The following is a 19,483-nucleotide window of genomic DNA, read 5'->3' on the forward strand; positions in this document are numbered from 1 at the left end:
GACTTGCTTTTTGAGGACTTAGTTATCCATGATAGGGATGTGGATCTGATGTTTGATTTCGGTGTAGTTTTGTAGTTGATCTATTTCAGGGAGATATGTGGGACTTTCGATGAAATGTCTTGCATTGAGGTTCGTTTTGATTCATGATGGCGTTAATTTATCTGGCAAGCTTTGGATTTTTTATTGATGTTGTTAATAGGAGTGTTTTGAGACATTGGAGTTGTTGGTTTTGTTGTATTGAGGATTTAAGACCTTAGGCGTAGCGGTGCCTGTAATGACCAGTCATTTTTATTTTTTTCCTTTTCTTCAAATTTTGCGGATAAATTTTTTTCATTGTCTTTTCCTTTTCAGATTCGATTTCCTGCCTCTTAGTGTCGTCTCGAGTGCTCGAAAATTGTTTTTGAGACTCTTTCCTTTGAATTGACAACTTCCTTTGAGGATCGAGTCATTTCCACATTTTTTGTTTTTTAAACTATTCATTTTTTTCGTCTTTTCCTTATTTCGTCCTCCTCTCGTTTTTCAATTTTACTGCATAACCATATTTTTTGTGCTCGGATTTGATTCTGGTTTTGTATACATCCATGATAATTAAATTCCATGACATCTACATTTTTACTTTTGTAGAAATGCATATCAAATGCTTACTTTCTTTGTAAAAGCCATGAATATTTTGGAAGATATTTTCAAAAGGACCTTTTTGCAATTTCTGAAAAATGTGACCAGTGTCACTTCCTATGGTGCCACTTGTTGATTTTGTGGTGGAACCACTTGGAGGCTTAATCTCATGACACATGGAGGGTGGAGATTCACCCACTTGTTGACCTAGGATTAGACCACTAGTTGGCTTGGATGGTTGACAAGTGTAGGTTTAGGATTAATTCTAGAAGGGAACCTTAGGATGATGACAAGTGCAGGGCTCACAATTAGTCTTGCATTTTGTGTCTGTGTTGACCTTGGTGTAGGTTCACCTAGTGAGTGGAGGACCTCTAAATCCCCGACTCACATTTCATCTTTTTTATTTTCACTTTATCCTACACATAAGAACCCTAGACTCCATTGAAGAAAGCTTAAAACCTTAAGCTTTGACTTTAAATTTTGAGGCCCTTCCACTCACCTTAGATCATTGACCTTGGAATACTTTTTGTTCCTCTCCTCTTCTTCTACAAAACCCTTGTTTGGTTTTCCATTTTTAAGCTCGGTTGCCTTGGATTCAAGAGGAACAATCCTCTTGTGAGGTAAGGGGTGTTATCATTTATCTTCTAAGTGATTTTATTTGTTCCTATAGTGATATCTAAGTTATATGTTTGTCTTGTACTAAAATGAGAAATCAATGATTAATTGTAACTTGTATGTAATTCACTTTAGACTTGATAAATAACATGACCATGTATTGATTCATAACTTATGTTAATTTGAGGTCATTTAGAGTTGTTTTAAAATCAAGAGGGATTAATGAATTAATTTAATTAATTTTTATTTATATGCTCCTATGACCTAAATCAAGTTTTGAAGTGATTTATATAATAACCATGATATGTACTACAACATATATTAAATTTGGGGCATTTGGATATGAATTGCAAACTTTATTTAATATTTATCTTTTGTGAAAGTTTAATTCACATGGTGATAGCAAGCATAAAATTATGATGTAATGTGATATTTGGATAGGCCTTGGCATGTTCTCTAACATAGATTGAATTGAGGGCATTTGGAATTGTTAAAAAATGTAGAGGAAATTAATTAATTAGCTTGATTAATTTTGTTTTAAATGTTTTAATCACTTAAATTGTCATTTGATGTTATATATGTGATGACCATGACATGTCTTTCAATATATATTAAATTGAGGTTATTTGGGATTAACTTGGAATTTCGAGAATTTAATTATTTATGTTTAATTAAATTCTACTTTTTTACTCCATGGATTTAATTGCATTTTGGAAGTTGTTTTTATATTTAAATCATGGATTTGGATTTAGTGTATGTTCACTTGATTACTTTTGAGCATTGGATAACATAGTTGTTACTTCTATATTCATAAGTGTACGTTTTTCCGTATTGTATATATTGTTGCTATGTGTAAGGAATTGCACACTTTGTATTTGACAACTTTCATGCCGTAGTAGTTGTAGACTTTGAGCATGTATTGTATAAGTTTCCAAAATTGGATTGTGCTTGGTAAATAGTTGATATCTTGTATATACATGTTGATATATATACGTTGTTGTATAATTTGTTTATTTTAGAAACTTGGGGATGTCGTTGTTGGCTATGGCTAGGACTTGGTTCTAGTATGGGGGATTGTCCCTCTATATAGTCTAATGCGCATTGGGAGGTTACCCATGGGCTGGTAACCCTAAAGTAACCACATTGTTGGTTTGATCAGGCGTGATATCCAAGTATCCACTTTGGTTTGATTTCGCATTTAAATTCCAAGTTGTTAACTTTGTGAAATTATATCTCATTGTGTTATGTTGAAAGTTCTATTGTCACTTGATAGCATGAATTAAATGGTTTTGGATTGTAACTTGATACAAAGATAAACCCATGCATTCGCTACGAGTAAACTTTTTACTCACCCCTAAGTTAGTTGGTGTTTTGCAGGTAAAGAAGCCTTAGTGTGGGATGCACAGCATTCTTAGACTTACTAGAGTTCTTGAAGTATTTTGATGACATTAAATATGCATATGTTAGCATATCTTGTCCTACTTTTGCTTACTTTGATAAAACTTGTACTTATTGTCTAAGTTATGTAATGTGTACTTAAGTGCACCTTTTGACACTCTTAGAATGTGGCTGTAATGAGGCCAAGGGCCGAAGACACTTATGTGAAATGTTTGCTAACTTTGAACTTCATTTTTGCCTATGAAAGATATGTGGATTAATGCATTGAAGGTTCTATTTTGCATATGACATGCCATGAGGTCATAGGCCATTGCAACACATCTATTTTATCACATTACATATGTTTGCATGCTCACTTTGGCAAACAACACCATCCTTGATGAAACAAAAACTCTAAGTAGCATTTTTATGGAGTTTTACCCTATTCTATTCCAGGGACATTTCGGGTATTTCACAATGAGTTTTTTTTTTTTTTTATTTTTCCAACCTAGTCAGGTTGAAAACTCATTTTTCAGGGGGGTTTCTTCTTTATGTTTTTCCAAAAAATGCCATCTTTGCCATCAAAAACCCTTTTTTTTTTTTTTTTTTTGTCCATAAAACCCTTGCTGCCAGGTTTTTTCGTAGACTTTAGTGCAAATGTACTTGGTACTATTCATCAACTTTTTTTTGAAAAGCATGACGACCGATCCAAAGCTTCCGGGGGTCTTGTAGGTGTATTTTAAGATTGCATTTTCAATTTAAGCAATTTAAAAACCTTCCGAAGCTGCATTTCCTTTCTTTAGGCAGTAGCTTGGAACGATTTTTGACTTCTAAACCTAATTTTCTTGAGGGTATTTTAAACATTTTACAATGCGTTTTTTTGTTGCCGTCCTTGCACAGGATAGGAAACTTGATTTTAGGGGGGGTTTTTTCTTTGTGTTTTTCCATAAAAGTCCGTTTAGATGCCCGTTTTTACTCTCAGTTGCAGCAGTAGTGGGTTGACGGCACTGTAGCTGTCATGGCCTTCGTCGGGCCGCCGCGACGTCGATTTTGTTTTTGACCTTTCTCCCTCATTCGGACTCCAAATCAAGTGAATTTTTTTTTTGAAATTGATTAATTTTTCATTGTCTACCCAACGGTGTGCTTAGTTACACACGAATATTTCTGGATAATTACCAGTTTACCCTTTTAGCTTTATTGCTCGTTTTTCTTTGTTTTGTCGTTTCTCCTTCGTCCGGACTCCGAATCCAGTGATTCTTGAGTCCATCTTGATTATTTTTTCATTGTCTTCCTAGTGGTGTATTTGATAGCACTTGAAACCTTTTTTTATAAAATGACCACTTTGCCCCTAGGTTCCTTTTTGTCCATTTTTGAAACGACACTTCCGCATTTGTTTTCCTTTGGGTTCTGTAACCTCATTGAGGGTCACATTGGTGTCTTAGAGATGCATTGTATCTCTAGAGACCGTTGTTTCACCTTTCACTTCCACATTTCGGATCCGTTATCGGGTCATCTTTTGGTCATCACTGACGTACCGGGTTTACAAAACTTAGGCCATCATAGGTGGTATCAGAGCTCCTAGGTTTGAATACCTTGGACTATTGGTTTTGGGGGCATATCATGCTTGTGTTGCCTTGCTTTATTTGTTTATATGCTTTATGATAACATGTTTCGGTCTGATAACATGTTTATATGCCTAGGTGGTATATGTAGTATATCGTTTGGTTAAAGCATGATTTTATTCTAGTATAAGAAGCATGACATATGATGTATGCTAGGTTAGATTTGTATATGCATATTGTTTTGCGTATTTGATAGAACTTGGGATTAGTCACGGATGTTTGACTCGAGGTTGGGTTGTTTGGTGAGTTTGCACTTAGTAGAATGTTTGGTGTGTTTTGGTTTTGTTTAGGCACTCTTCTTAGATGTTGTTAGCAATTGTCAGTTTGGTTTCATGATAGTTTAAGTCGTTGTTGACCTAGCGTTGGCTTTGGATAGGTGGATGGTCACCTTTTGTTTAGGCTCTCATGGGGTGAGCCATTAGGCATAGCCGTAGTGTTGGATTTGTTGGTTTTAGGCCATGATGATGTTGTGGACCTCTTAGGATCCTTGATTGTTTAGGAAGATTCCTCTAAGATTGCAATTTTCGTGGGCGAGTACGTTTGAGGGCGGGTGAATGGCACTGTCATGCTACCGTACTAGTTAGCTACGAGTGCAGTTCGGATGGGATCAGCGCTAGTTTTTGTTCTAATAGACGTAGAACTTTTGGTCAGTGTTTGATGGTTGTTTTAGGGATGATTCTTGAGATTGATTTGGTTTTTGATGGTATGGCTATAGTTGCCATTTACTTTAAGTTCTCCTTACATGACGACGCTTTTGTGGTCGAGTCGATTGATCAATGTTTTGGGTTAGTGAGAGCATTGGATTGTTAGTGTCACTCATAGTGTCACCTTTAGATTTAGAGATGGATTGTTAGAGTCTTACCATTGTGGTGAGGGATCACGTTTGTTTGTAGACAGGTTTGTCATATTGGGTTTTGGAGTCAGATTATAGCTAGGACTTGTTTTCCTTTTACCTAGACACTCTAGGACATGATGTCCATAGGGTTCATTGTTGCATCATTTTATCTTCTGCTGTTTCGTTTACTACCATGTTAGTAGTATGATTTATGTTATTCTGATACATGAATAGGTGGAGTTTTGTCCACATTTATCTTCTTGTTGTGTGACATTAGCATGCCTTACATATAGGTTTAGAGATGCCATGTTGTTACTATGTTTTAATGACATGCTTTTGTGTTACGTGGAGACGTGCTGCGTGTACTCTTGACTTTATCTATGTGAGTAGATGTACTTATTTGGTAGTTGTATTCCTTGTCATATGCATGATTTCCATGTTTGGTTTTCCTTTTTGTTTCCTTCAGTCGCACATAGTGTGTCTAGTTTCATTGTGAGATTCCTTGTAGAGGAGTTATCACATTTGTTTTGTCTTGAGCTGTCAATTTCCCTAAGGTGGGAAGAATGCTCCATTTTCTTGTTTGTCATGTTCACACTTATGGGAGAATAGGTTTTCTCCTCCTTTTCTTGGTTTATATTAGGGACTTCACAAGGAGTGAGTCTCTTCTCTTCGTCGCCTCATGCACAGTTTTGGGGTTGGTTGGTCCATGAGGATTACTGTGGTTGTCTTGAGTCCTTGGTGAGGGGTTGGTGGATTTTGGTCGACTTACTTCCAAGTAGGTTCATTTTTTTCCGTTTTTAAAATGACACTTCCGCATTTGTTTTCCTTTAGGTTCCATGACCTCATTGAGGGTCATATTGGTGTCTTAGAGATGCATTGTATCTCTAGAGACCGTTGTTTCACCTTTCGCTTCCGCATTTCGAATCCGTTATCGGGTCATCTTTTGGTCATCACTGATGTACCGGGTTTATAAAACTTGGGCCATCACAGTGCCTATGACATTGTTGTCTGAGTTTTGGGATTAGCTACCCCAACTCTCACACGATGCCTGGTTTCCGTAGTGCATTTGGTGATGATCTTTTCCCGACATTAATGTCAATTGTATCGAGAGGTTTCATGGGTAGACCTAGTGGGAGGCAGGTCTTGAATTAGTACCCAGTACCGTCATGCTACCTTACTGACGAGTACGTGTGGGCGGGTTATGGTCGCTATTCGTACTACCATATTGTCTTTGTTCTGTACCTTGATTTTATATGTGGTTATCTTGGAGTTCTTTTGGTGGTTGTTTTTGGATCGGTATGATGGTTCATCAGGAGGAATGCTTATGGTTGTTGTCTTCCATTCCTTTGTCCAACCTTGGGTTCTTTGTGTGCGACTTTTGACTTACCATGTGACCGTATGGTCAATTTCCGAGGTTGTCCTATCGTAAGCACGTGGGTGCGAATAACATTGGTTTGTACGTCATCTTTCAGCTTTGGGATTGCTTTTATAGCACGTTGTGTGGGGTACTCGGAGATGTACTCCATAGTTATCCTGGTTTCACCTTTAGTTTCTTGGGGCTCGATTTCGGGGACAAAATCCCTTTAAGGTGGGAAGGTTGTACTGACCCGGTCATTTTCATTTATTTCCCTTTCTTTAAATTTTGCGGATAAATATTTTTCATTGTCTTTTCCTTTTCGGGTTCGATTTCCTGCCTCTTAGTGTCGTCTCGAGTGCTCGGAAATGGTTTATGAGACTCTTTCCTTTAGATTGACAACTTCCTTTGAGGATCGAGTCATTTTCACATTTTTTTGTTTTTTAACACTATTCATTTTTTCGTCTTTTCCTTATTTCGTCCTCTTCTCGTTTTTCACTTTTACTTGCATAACCTCATTTTTTGTGCTCGGATTTGATTCCGGTTTTGCATACGTCCATGATATTTAAATTCCATGACATCTACATTTTTACTTTTGTAGAAATGCATATTAAATGCTTACTTTCTTTGTAAAAGCCACAAAAATAAGACTTTTTGTGATTATCCATAACTTGAGGGGTTTTTGGGAAATTAAGTAAAGTAATTATTTTTCGTCTTAAGGACCATTTTGTAAATTAATTTGGAAGATATTTTCAAAAATGATCTTTTTGCAATTTCCGAAAAATGTGACAAGTGTCACATTCCTATGGTGCCACTTGTTGATTTTGTGGTGGAACCACTTGGAGGCTTTATCTCATGACACATGGATGGTGGAGATTCATCCACTTGTTAACCTAGGATTAGACCACTAGTTGGCTTTGATGGTTGACAAGTGTAGGCTTACGATTAATTATAGAAGGGAACCTTAAGATGATGACAAGTGCAGGGCTCACAATTAGTCTTGCATTTTGCGTGTGTGTTGACCATGGTGTAGGTTCACCTAGTGAGTGGAGGACCTCTAAATCCTCCACTCACATTTCATCTTTTTCATTTTCACATTATCCTACACATAAGAACCCTAGACTCCATTGAAGAAAGCTTAAAACCTTAAGCTTCGACTTTAAATTTTAAGCCCCTTCCACTCACCTTAGATCATTGACAATCGAATATTTTTTGTTCCTCTCCTCTTCTTCTACAAAACCCTTGTTTGGTTTTCCATTTTTAAGCTTGTTTCCCTTGGATTCAAGAGGCACAATCCTCTTCTGAGGTAAGGGGTGTTATTATTCATCTTCCAAGTGATTTTATTTGTTCATATAGTGATATCTAAGTTATATGCATGTCTTGTATTGAAATAAGAAATAAATGACTAATGCTAACTTGTATGAAATTCATTTTAGACTTGATAAAAAACATAACCATGGCTTGATTCATAACTTATGTTAATTTGAGGTCATTTAGAGTTGTTTTAAAATCTAGAGGGATTAATGAATTATTTTAATTAATTTTTATTTATATGCTCCTACGACTTAAATCAAGTTTTGAAGTGATTTATATAATATCATGACATGTATTACAACATATATTAAATTTAGGACATTTGAATAAGAATTACAAAATTTATTTAATATTTATCTTTTGTGAAAGTTTAATTCACATGGTGAAAGCAAGCATGAAATCATGATGTAATGTAATATTTGGATAGGCCTTGGCATGTTCTCTAACATAGATTAAATTGAAGGCATTTGAAATTGTTTAAAAATCTAGAGGAAATTAATTAATTAGCTTGATTAATTTTGTTTTAAGTGTTTTAATCACTTAAATTGTCATTCGATGTTATATATGTGATGACCATGACATGTCCTTCAATATATATTAAATTGAGGTTATTTGGGATTAACTTGGAATTTAAAGAATTTAACTATTTATGTTTAATTAAATTCTATTTTATTACTTCATGGATTTAATTGCATTTTGGAAGTTGTTTTTAAATTTAAATCATAGATTTGGATTTGGTGTATGTTCACTTGATTACTTTTGAGCATTGGATAACATAGTTGTTACTTTTATATTCATAAGAATATGCTTTTCCTTATTGAATATATTGTTGCTATGTGTAAGGAATTGCACACTTTGTATTTGACATCTTTCATGCCATAGTAGTTGTAGACTTTGAGCATGAATTGTATAAGTTTCCAAAATTGGATTGTGCTTGGTAAATAGTTGATATCTTGTATATACATGTTGATATATGTACGTTGTTGCACAATTTGTTGATTTTGGAAACTTTGGGATGTTGTTGTTTGGCTACGACTAGGACTTGGTTCTAGTACGGGGGATTGTCCCTCTATATAGTCCAGTGCGCATATAGGGAGGTTACCTACGGGCTAGTAACCCTAAAGTAACCACATTGTCGGTTTGATCTGGCGTGACGTCCAAGTATCCACTTTAGTTGATTTCGCATTTAAATTCCAAGTTGTTAACTTTGTGAAATTACATCTCATTGTGTTATGTTGAAAGTTCTATTGTCACTTGATAGCATGAATTAAATGATATTGGATTGTAACATGATACAAAGATAAACCCATGCATTCCCTACGAGTAAAATTGTTTATTCAGCCCTAAGTTAATGGGTGTTTTGTAGGTAAAGAAGCCTTAGTGTGGGATGTACAGTATTCTTAGACTTACTAGAGTTCTTGAAGTATTTTTTATGACATAGAATGTGCATATGTTAGCATATCTTGTCCTGCTTTTGCTTACTTTGACAAAACTTGTACTTATTGTCTAAGTTATGTAATGTGCACTTAAGTGTACCTTTTGACACTCTTAGAATGTGGTTGTAATAAGGCCAAGAGCCAAAGACACTTATGTGAAATATATGCTAACTTTGAACTTCATTTTTGCCTATGAAAGATATGTGGATTAATGCATTGAAGGGTTCTATTTTGCATATGACATGCCATGAGGCCATAGGCCATTGCAACATATCTATTTTATCACATTACATATGCTTGCATGCTCACTTTGGCAAACAACACCATCCTTGATGGAACAAAGACTCTAACTAGCATTTTTAGAGAGTTTTACCCTATTCTGTTCCAGGGGCATTTCGGGTATTTCCAAATGCATTTTTTTCATTTTTCTAAATGAGTCACGTAGAAAACTCAATTTTGAGGGGGATTTCTTTTTTATGTTTTTCCAGAAAATGCCATCTTGGCCCTCAAAAATCTATTTTTTTTTGAAAAATCATTGCTGCCAAGTTTTTGCCAACCTTAGTGCAAATGTACTTGGTACTATTCATCGACTTTTTTTTGAAAAGTGTGACGACTGATCCAAAACTTCCGGGGGTCTTGTGAGTGTATTTTAAGATTGTATTTTCAATTTAGGCAATTTAAAAACCTTCCAAAGCCCCATTTCCTTTCTTTGGGCAGTAGCTTGAACAAATTTCAACTTCTAGACCTGATTTTCTTGAGGCTATTTTGGACATTTTACAATGCATTTTTTTTTGTTTCCGTCCACCAATCGGGTAGAAAACTTGATTTTAGGGGGGGTTTCTTCTTTGATTTTTTCCAAAAAAAGTCCGTTTAGATACCCGGTTTTACTCTCAGTTGCAGCAGTAGTGGGTTGACGACACTGTAGCTATCACGGCCTTCGTCGGGCCGCCGCGACGTCGATTTTGTTTTTGACCTTTCTACCTCATCCGGACTCCAAATCAAGTGAATTTTTTTTAAATCGATTAATTTTTCATTGTCTATCCAACAATGTGCTCAATTACACTTTTAACTTTATTGCTCGTTTTTCTTTGTTTTGTCGTTTCTCCTTCGTCCAGACTTCGAATCATGCAATTCTTGAGTCCATCTTGATTAGTTTTTCATTGTCTTTCAAGTGGTGTGCTCGATAGCACTTGAATCCCTTTTTTTTTGGCAAAATGACCACTTTGCCCCTAGGTTCCTTTTTGTCCGTTTTTGAAATGACACTTCTGCATTTGTTTTCCTTTGGTTTCTGTGTAATGACCCAGTCATTTCCTTCGTTTCCTTTTTCCTTAGAATTTTACGGGTGAATTTTTTTCGTTGAAATTCCTTTTCTAAGTTCGGTTTCTCATCGTTTAGTGTCGTCTCGAGTGCTTAGAAATGGTTTCTGAGACTCTTTCCTTTGGATTGACAACTTCCTTTGAGGACCGAGTCATTTCCATATTTTTTGTTTTTTTGACACTATTCACTTTTCGTCCTTTTCCCTGTTTTGTCCTTTTGCCTATTTTGTCTTTTTCCAGTTTGTCACTTTGTTGGTAAAACCTCACTCCTTGTGTTCGGAATTGGTTTTTGACTTCATGTATTTTCATTCTAAGTGGTTTCCACGAAATACGTATCTTTACTTTTGCAGAAAAGTACTTTGGTTGCTCCCGGTGTCCATAGGGGCATGGATGCATAGTTTTTCAGATTCTTTGTCTTTTCTTAGGGTGTTTTTCGTAAATATCTTTTGAAGATATTTTATTTCAGGGGTTTTTAAGAAATATTTTCAGAAGATATTTTCATTCTGGGTCATTAGTGTAGTTTTCACTTTTTGGAGGGGCCATTGTGTAATTAATGAAAGTTATTGCAAAATACCTCGTCTGGAGTCTGGATTCTCGTACGGGATTCATTTTCATATTTCGTCGAGTCGTGTACTCTTAGAAATTCCTTCTGGTCATTTTTCTCTAATTTCAGGGTTTTTGGCCCCGGTTGCCGCTGAATTTGTTCGGGGCATATCTTTCTGCTCGGAACTCAGTTTTTGACACTGTTTCTTCCGTTGTTCATATTTTCTCATTTTGAACCTTTTTCGTTCATGGAGTTTTGCAATTTGAGCGCGTTTGCTCAAAATCCATTTTTCCGGACCCGGCGGGACCCGTTCAGGGCACTTTTTGAGATTTCTATAAATAGAGGGACTTAAAATTTAAAAGTCATCTTCTCTCCTCCCCATGCACGACTAGAACCTGCTATGGCAGCCCAAGGGGGCTGCCACCCTTCTTCTTTCATTTGAACCTTCTTCCCTTTGTTAAAAAGTCGAAGTGCCTTCGCGTTTTGTGTTTGTCTTGACCACGCATATCTTTCCCCCTTATTAGAACCCCTTTTTGGCCAAATTTTGAGTTCGGGTTTGAAGTCAAGTTGTGATTTTGATCGGGCTTCTTGTGGGTTCATGTAGATCGTGTTGTCCCCGACAAAACACTTCGGTATCGTCGGATTCGGAGCACTTTTTTTCGGTGGGCTTTTGAGATTTTCATCTCAAATTAAGGTAGGGGATGTTTTAGGGTTATATTAATGTTGTATTGATTGTTATATGAGCATATACAACTTGTGAGCATGCCTTGTTCAAGTTATAGAATTTAATTTAATTATTTTCTTTGTTTAAGATTTAATTCTCATGATGCTAGGCAACTTAGAATTAAATTGTGGCATGCTATAAATTTAGGCCTTGGTATGGTGGTTGATATATATTAAATTGGGATTATTTGAATAAGAATTACAAATTTTATTTAATATTTATCTTTTGTGAAAGTTTAATTCACCTAGTTGTATCAAGCATGGAATCAACTTGTAATGTGATATTAAAGTAGGCCTTTGTGAGTTCTTTAACATATATTAAATTGAAGACATTTAGATATGTTTGAAAATCTAGAGAAAATTAATTAATTAGCTTAATTAATTTTATTTTTAAGTGTTGTAGTCACTTAAATTGATTTTGGGCATAATATATGTGAAGACTATGCTATGTCCTTTAACATATATTAATTTGAGTTTATTTAGGATTAATATGAAATCTAGAGACTTTTTATGTTAGGTTGAAAATCCCTTTTAATGTAGTGAAATTAATTACCTTGTGAGCATATTACTAATTGGATGTAGAATTGGTACTTGGGGCCTCTTAAAATGGTAATTGGACTTAGCATGATATAGAATATCATTGACTTGTAAAGCTTGTTTAAATATATCTTGTGTAGGTATATAGCTTGTTAGAATATTACAATTATTTACCTTGAAAGCTTGTTACTAAATTGAAGCTTATTTAGTACTTGTGGCTTAGGATGGTAATGTGATTCAATTGTTGTAAAATATTCTTGCTTTGTGTATAATTGCATATTGGAGATTTGACATGTCATATGCTATTTATACTTGAATCCTAGGACATGGTTTGTGTGGATTCAACCTTATTTTGATATAAGTTTGGTCTAACTTATTGATTTTGGTATAAGTTTTGAACTTATTGATTTTGGGAAGCTTGTAAGGACATATTTCACGTGATGGCTAGGGTTTGGCTCTAGTATGGAGACAAGAGTCTTCTAAGTCATAAGTGTGCACTAGGTAGTACCTTGTGGGTCATAATTGCCCGGAATAACTTATGCATGTGCGCACTAGGTAGTGCCTTGTGGGTCGTAATTGCCCTAAAACACTTGCTTGGTCTAGCGACCGCATGTCCTAGTCTTTCCACTATTTGATTTCGTATTCAATTTCAAGTTGTTAATCATGGATTACTTGTAGCTTGAGAATTGATGCTTGCTTTGGATATTTGAATCCTATTTAGTATACTTGCTCCGTAAGTTTAAATTTCATTTAGTATGCTTGTGCCGTGTATACTTGTTTTAGGCGTATCTCTTTTAGCTTAGTATACTTGTGTTCGTATTCTTGATTTACGAGATTTCCATATAAAATGTATACTTCTGTACATATGCTTAGACATTGCATGATTTGTCTTAATATGGTTTAGTATACTTAGAAATGTATGCTTGTATGTTTTGTATCATGTTTTAACAATGCTTAGTATACTTGAGCATGTATCCTTGTGTGCCATTGTTCACTTTAAATTGCATGAGTAGCTTAGGATGATCCCTGAGTCTCATTTTGAAATAGACGTTAGGTGGCATGAGCCCTTTGACATGTTTCACCTTAAGGTGATATAATTGTAAAACGCTAGGTCGATGCATGCTCATCTCCTACGAGTAGCTTTATGTTACTCACCCACATAGTGGGGACATTTTTCAGGTACCGGGATCAAGATTCGGGATTCACATCATGCTTGGATGATTTGTAAACTTGAAGTTCTCATTTCTTGTAAATGTTGGCTTGAAATGCCATTTATAGCTTTACATGTCAAAATGTGTAAATTTGATTCTATTTATGTAATGTGTACATAAGTACACTCTTTACAATGTATTTGACATGTATGAGATGAGGCCATAGGCCAATGACATCTAATTTGTACCTTATGTAACTTTTAACTTCATGAAATATTATGAAAATATTGAAAAATGCTACGTCATTGGCTCACCATGTTTGCATTGGGTGTGGGAATTCCATTTTTATTCTTCCATAGGGTTTTATTAATCACGTTTGAAGTGTGGCCAAGGGCCAAATGGTAATTTGACTCCATTTTATATTTTTGGATTTCAAATTTCCCATTTCAAGTCCACTTTTCTCATTTTTGGCCGTCGGGGGGTTAGATTTTGAGTCGGGGCTTCTCAGGAGCCGCGGACCATTCCTGCGCACTTAGAATCATTTATTACACTTGCATGCACATTCATTTCAACCTAGAAATGCATTTAGGGCCAAATGCATACTTGGTGCAAAGTTGCATTTTCTGAGTTTTTGACCCTTTACTCAACTAGAGGCATTTTGGGCATCTTACAGTGTGTTTTTTTTTTTTGTCATTTTCTTTGCGTGCCGGGTAGAAAACTCGATTTCTAGAGGGGTTTCTTTTTTGTGTTTTTCCAGAAAATGTCATCTTCATGGCCGTTTCTGCTCTCAGTTCTGGACAGCAGAACTTCCTTTTAGCTTCAGCAGCTTTTTTGGACCCTCTTGACCTACGCTATTCAAGGGGCATTTTAGGGACTTTACAACATTTTTTTTTTGGTTTCCTTCCACATAACTGGTAGAAAACGTGATCTTAAGGGGGGTTTCTTCTTTGTGTTTTTCCAGAAAAACTTGTTTAGGGATCCGTTTTTAACCTCAGTTCCGAGAAAAAAATTCAAATGGTGCTTGCTGTCAAAACACTATTCCTGCCCAGATTTTTGAACCCGGAAAGTTGATATTTTTTTGAAACTTTGAGGCTTCATATCTTTATCATCCGAACTCGAAATCAAGTGATTTTTGAGTCTAAGTTTATTAGTTTTTGCTGGTCTATATAACGGTATGCACATTTGCAATAAATTATATCTAAAAAGACCATTTTACCCCTTGTAAAGTACCCTTGCCGCACTAATTTTAAACCCAAAAGTTGGTTTTTATGAAACTTTGACATTTCATATCTTCTTCGTCCGGACTCCGAATCAAGTGATTCTTGAGTCTAGATTCATTAATTTTTCCTAGAATATCTAATGGTATGCTTAGTTGCATCTAGTTTTGTCCGAAATTACCATTTTACCCCTTGCGAAGTACCCTTGCTGCATTGATTTCAAACCCAAAAATGTGATTTTTGTGAAACTTTGGAGTTTCATATCTTCTTCATCTGGACTCTGAATCAAGTGATTCTTAGGTCTAATTTGATTAAATATTTGCTGTCTTTCTAGTAGTGTGCTCGGTAGCACCCGATTTTATATTTTCAGAAATGACCATTTTGCCCTTGGTGGCCTGTTCGGTCTTTTTCTAATCATTCGTTCCCGCATCAATTCTCATTGAGTTTCACGACCTCATGGAAGGTCACTTTAACTTCTTAGAGTCTTGTTTTCTATTTTCGCTTCCGCATTCAGATCCGTTATCGGGTCAATCTTCGGTTCATCACAAGACGCACTGGCTTGAAAAACTAGCGCTGTCACATTCTGTGACCTCATTGAGGGTCACATTGGTGTCTTAGAGACGCATTGTATCTCTAAAGATCGTTGTTTAACCTTTCGCTTTCACATTTCGGATCCGTTATTGGGTCATCTTTTGGTCATCACTAACGCACCGGGTTTACAAAACTTGGGCCGTCACATCGGCGTACTCGTGCTTTGGAGTTTAAGGTTAGAGATTAAGTTCTACTCAAAGTTTCTCCTATGAAAGGCATCATGTGCTTTGGGGAGAAAGGGAAGTTGTCACCACGGTTTGTCGGTCCATTCGTGATTATAGATCGTGCTGGAGCTGTTACTTATCGGTTGGCACTTCCAGATAATTTTGATCACGTACACAATGTATTCCATGTTTCCATGTTACGGAAATTTCTGTGAGATGAGGATCGGTATCAGCATATCGATGTTGGGGATATTGAGTTGCAGCCGGATGCAACTTATTTGGAGCCACCGTGTAGTATTGTCGACCGGCGGGATCAAATCCTTCGTAACAAGGTTATTCCATTAGTTCGTGTTCAATAGAGTCATCACAACGAGGCTAAGTCCACTTGGGAATGGGAGGATGTCATTCGTTCACAGTTTCCTGATATTTTGGAAGAAGGTAAGAGCGAATTCCGAGGACAGAATTTCTTTTGTTAGGGGGGGAAGAATGTAATACCCCTAATTTTACAAAGGATAGTCCTAGAATTTTATTAATTATTTAATTGCAATTTTTAATGGTTAATTGTTAAATTGCTTAATTTGTTTGAATTACTTGTTATTATTTGAATGATGTGTCAGTTTACTTAATTATTTGTGTGATTGTTTCTAATTGTATTTCATTGTTTAAGTTAACTAATTAATTAATTGTTCTGTTTTAATTAGTTGTCTTAATTGTTTTAATTTAATTATTTTAATTGAATTAATTTTGTGAGATTTAATACTTTAATTGTTTTAAATTAATTATTTTAAATGACTGGATTTAGTTTTTAACGTGACTGTTATATAGCTTTTCATAGGCAGCCGTCATTGTTTATCACCTAGGTTTACCTATGGGCCGAGTTATATATGGATTAGGGTTTAATGTTTAAACCTATATATATGTATATTATGGTGGATTAGGGTTTAAAACATCACAAAACAAAACGTAGGTTTTCTGTAGAATTGAGGTATAGTGAGTTATTGAGAGACACAGAGGAAGATAAAGAGAGGAGGTCTAGGTTTTGTTCTAGACTAAGGTTAGACCAAGAAGGAGGAAGGAGAGGTGTTTCTAGGTTGAACCAAAGCACCGGAGGAGCAGACTTGCAGTTTAGGACACAAACATATCATACAGAGACGGTGAATTAGAATTTCAAATCTGAAATTCAAAGACAAGTTTTTGGTCTATTATTTTCCTTGAATCTATGTTCTGTGCATGTTTAGGTGGACTCTAGGGACTGAATGAATGTTAGAAATAGATTAAAAGAATGTTATAACACATCAATTATGCATGCTTAAACAGTATTTAATTTCGTTGAATTATCTGTGTTTTATTGCTTAAGAATTTTCAACTGGAAGCTGTTGTCTTTGTTTTCAAACGTTGAGTTCAATTCAAGTCGTGGCCGAATAATAATGATTTAAGATGAATCTGGAACATAAATAGAGCCTTGGAATAATGATTAAACAAACTACAGAGATCTGGTTAGCGCCGAAGGCTAAGAGGACAGAGTAGAAAACGCAGAGAGCCTCGGAGAGAGAGGGAGAAGGCTCCCTCACCAAGGAGCCGGCTCCAAGGAGCATGGAGCCAGCTCCATGATATAAAGAACAGGATCCCTAGTATAGGGAGCTGGCTCCCACATTAAAAGAGAAGGCTCTCAATTTTGAGAAAGCCTGCTCTCACCCAAAGTGTCCATTTTTTGGTTTTTAGGCTGTGTTTAGGGCTATACAGAGTTTTGATACTTTGTCAAATTGTTTTAAATGATGCATGCTATTAGTTTAGACCTATAAGAACATGTTTAAATAATAATTCATAAAGGGATTAAGGAGGAGGCAGTGTACAGTTAGTAAAAGGACTTACACGTTGTACTTTGAATGTTGATCAATTTAAACTCTAGAACTTGGTGGAATGTTTATATGTGATTTAATTTTGATTAATCATGTTTAAATAGGATTATAAGTAACATGGATTACTTGAATTTAACCATACTTATGTTCGATTAAATTTGTATGCACCTTGTTATTCAACTGCATTGGCTTATGGATAATTTGGAGGATGTGAATGCTTATATTTGTTTTAGCAGTTTACATTATATGTTTAGGCTCTATAAAGAATGCCTAAGGTTAATTTATATGTGTTATGTTATATTGATGCATATCGTGGAGGTTGGTTGTTAATTATTTAGCGTTGTTTTATTAACTATGCTATTTGGAGGATTTTATGCACCGATATAGGACGGTGGCATACTAGGGATGGATTAGTTTAAATACTAAGTCCTACCTAAACTGGATTGAGGTATGGATTAACCAGTCAAAAAGGTTAAGTCCATCTTATATTGAGTCATGTCAATAAAATAATTGAATGACCTAGTGGTTTCGGGGGGATTTGTTATACATGTAGCATACCACTATACAGATGGGTGATATTTTGTATGAGGAATATACGGACTTTATATATTTATGATATGGTGCTATGGTATGAGCTTGAGTCTCAGGACCATGGTTAGGGTGCGTATATCGCCTAGGATGGATAGCTGGACAGTAGTTGCTGTTCCCTGGTAGGTCTAGGTACACATGACCATGTAATATGCGATTTGCATGGTATCTCTACTCAGGCTGAGACAGACCTACTGGACTAGTGATCATCTTATAGTGTGTAATCTATACATATAAGTACTATTCCAGATATTGTTGAGTCTACCTAGGATGTATCTGCGTATCGGATTCCTGTTTGGATTGTAGTAGATCAGGACTTGTATGTGGGCCTGACCCACTCTTTTATTTTTCAGGTGCACGTCAGTTCCAAGGTTAGAGTTTGATCATGCAGAGCAGATACAAACTTCGATTCTACTGACTACGTAGGACTGCTTACTTATTAGCTGTGGATCGTATTTTCAGTATTTTCATTTACTGTTGGTATTTTTATTAGGGGTCCACTAGTTCCCGAGTTGTTAAACTTATGGAGTTTTGGATTATCAGATTTTAATAATTTTATTTTAAGGATTTTCAATTAGCATTCCTTCAGTTTATTATTTATTTCTTATTTCATCTTGTATTCTGTGTTCAGTTACATATTAATTGTTTGATATTTCCCTCGGGTTCGGGCTTGGGCCTAATCAACCCGTGTCTCGGATCCGAGGGGTATCACACACATGCATTCAATTGCCACCATTTAGAGCACACCACTGCGAAATCAAACCACAAACCATACAAATGCTTCCTAACTATCATTGACTTCCAACTGAAAAACCATACAAGCATTTGGATGAGTTTCTTGAAGTATGTTCCACCGTGAAATACATGGACATGCCAGAAAAGATCTTAAGGCTTAAACTTTTTCCATTCATCGTTAAAGACAAGGCAAAATATTGGTTTAACAATCTTAGGCCTTTTTCAATAACTTCTTGGGCAGAAATGCAACAAAAGTTCTTGAAGAAGTACTATCCGGTTTCTAAGACTAATGCCATGAGAACTTCAATTAGGGAATTTTCACATGGGGATGGGGAAACATTTCATGAGGCATGGGAATGCTTTAATGAATTACTTAGGAAGTGTCCACTTCATGACATGCCCAAATGGCAATTAGTTCAATATTTCTTTGAGAGCTTATCGGATAATTACAAGGGCATGGTTGATGCTTCCATGGGTGGCTCTTACATTGATAGGTAGGAGGATGACGTGTGACGTCTTTATGAGAGCATGAGTAAAATTCTTTGCATCGTACTTTATCTTCGAAGAGTGGTAGAAATTCTAGTGATAGGAAGAGTGTTGGCTTACATCAAGTCGACCATTCCAATCAAATTGCCGCCAAGATGAAATCATTATCTCAAAGGTTTGATAAATTTTTGATTAACCAAAACTCGGCGAATCAAGTATCTTCCTTCCCTAACCATTCTCATTATGCATCTAATGAGACATGTATGACTTGTTCAAGTGTTTTACATTCTACTTCCAATTGTCCCCATGGACATGTGCAAAGTGAGCATCATGAACAAGTAAATGCAACATTTGTGAATCAAGGGAACAATCTTTATGGCAATCATTACAATCCTAGTTGGAGG

At 35.9% G+C, this 19,483-nt stretch overlaps 1 pseudogene; it reads right to left on the bottom strand.

Moving 5' to 3' along the window:
- Positions 1-18,892: 18,892 nt before the first annotated feature.
- Positions 18,893-18,991, bottom strand: LOC132267907 (small nucleolar RNA R71; annotated as a pseudogene).
- Between the last annotated feature and the right edge of the window lie 492 nt (positions 18,992-19,483).

The sequence above is a fragment of the Cornus florida genome, unplaced genomic scaffold, assembly GCF_030987335.1.
Source record: "Cornus florida cultivar Cherokee Brave unplaced genomic scaffold, ASM3098733v1 CherokeeBrave_3.0.0_Hap2_Chr07, whole genome shotgun sequence".
Classification (NCBI taxonomy): domain Eukaryota; kingdom Viridiplantae; phylum Streptophyta; class Magnoliopsida; order Cornales; family Cornaceae; genus Cornus; species Cornus florida.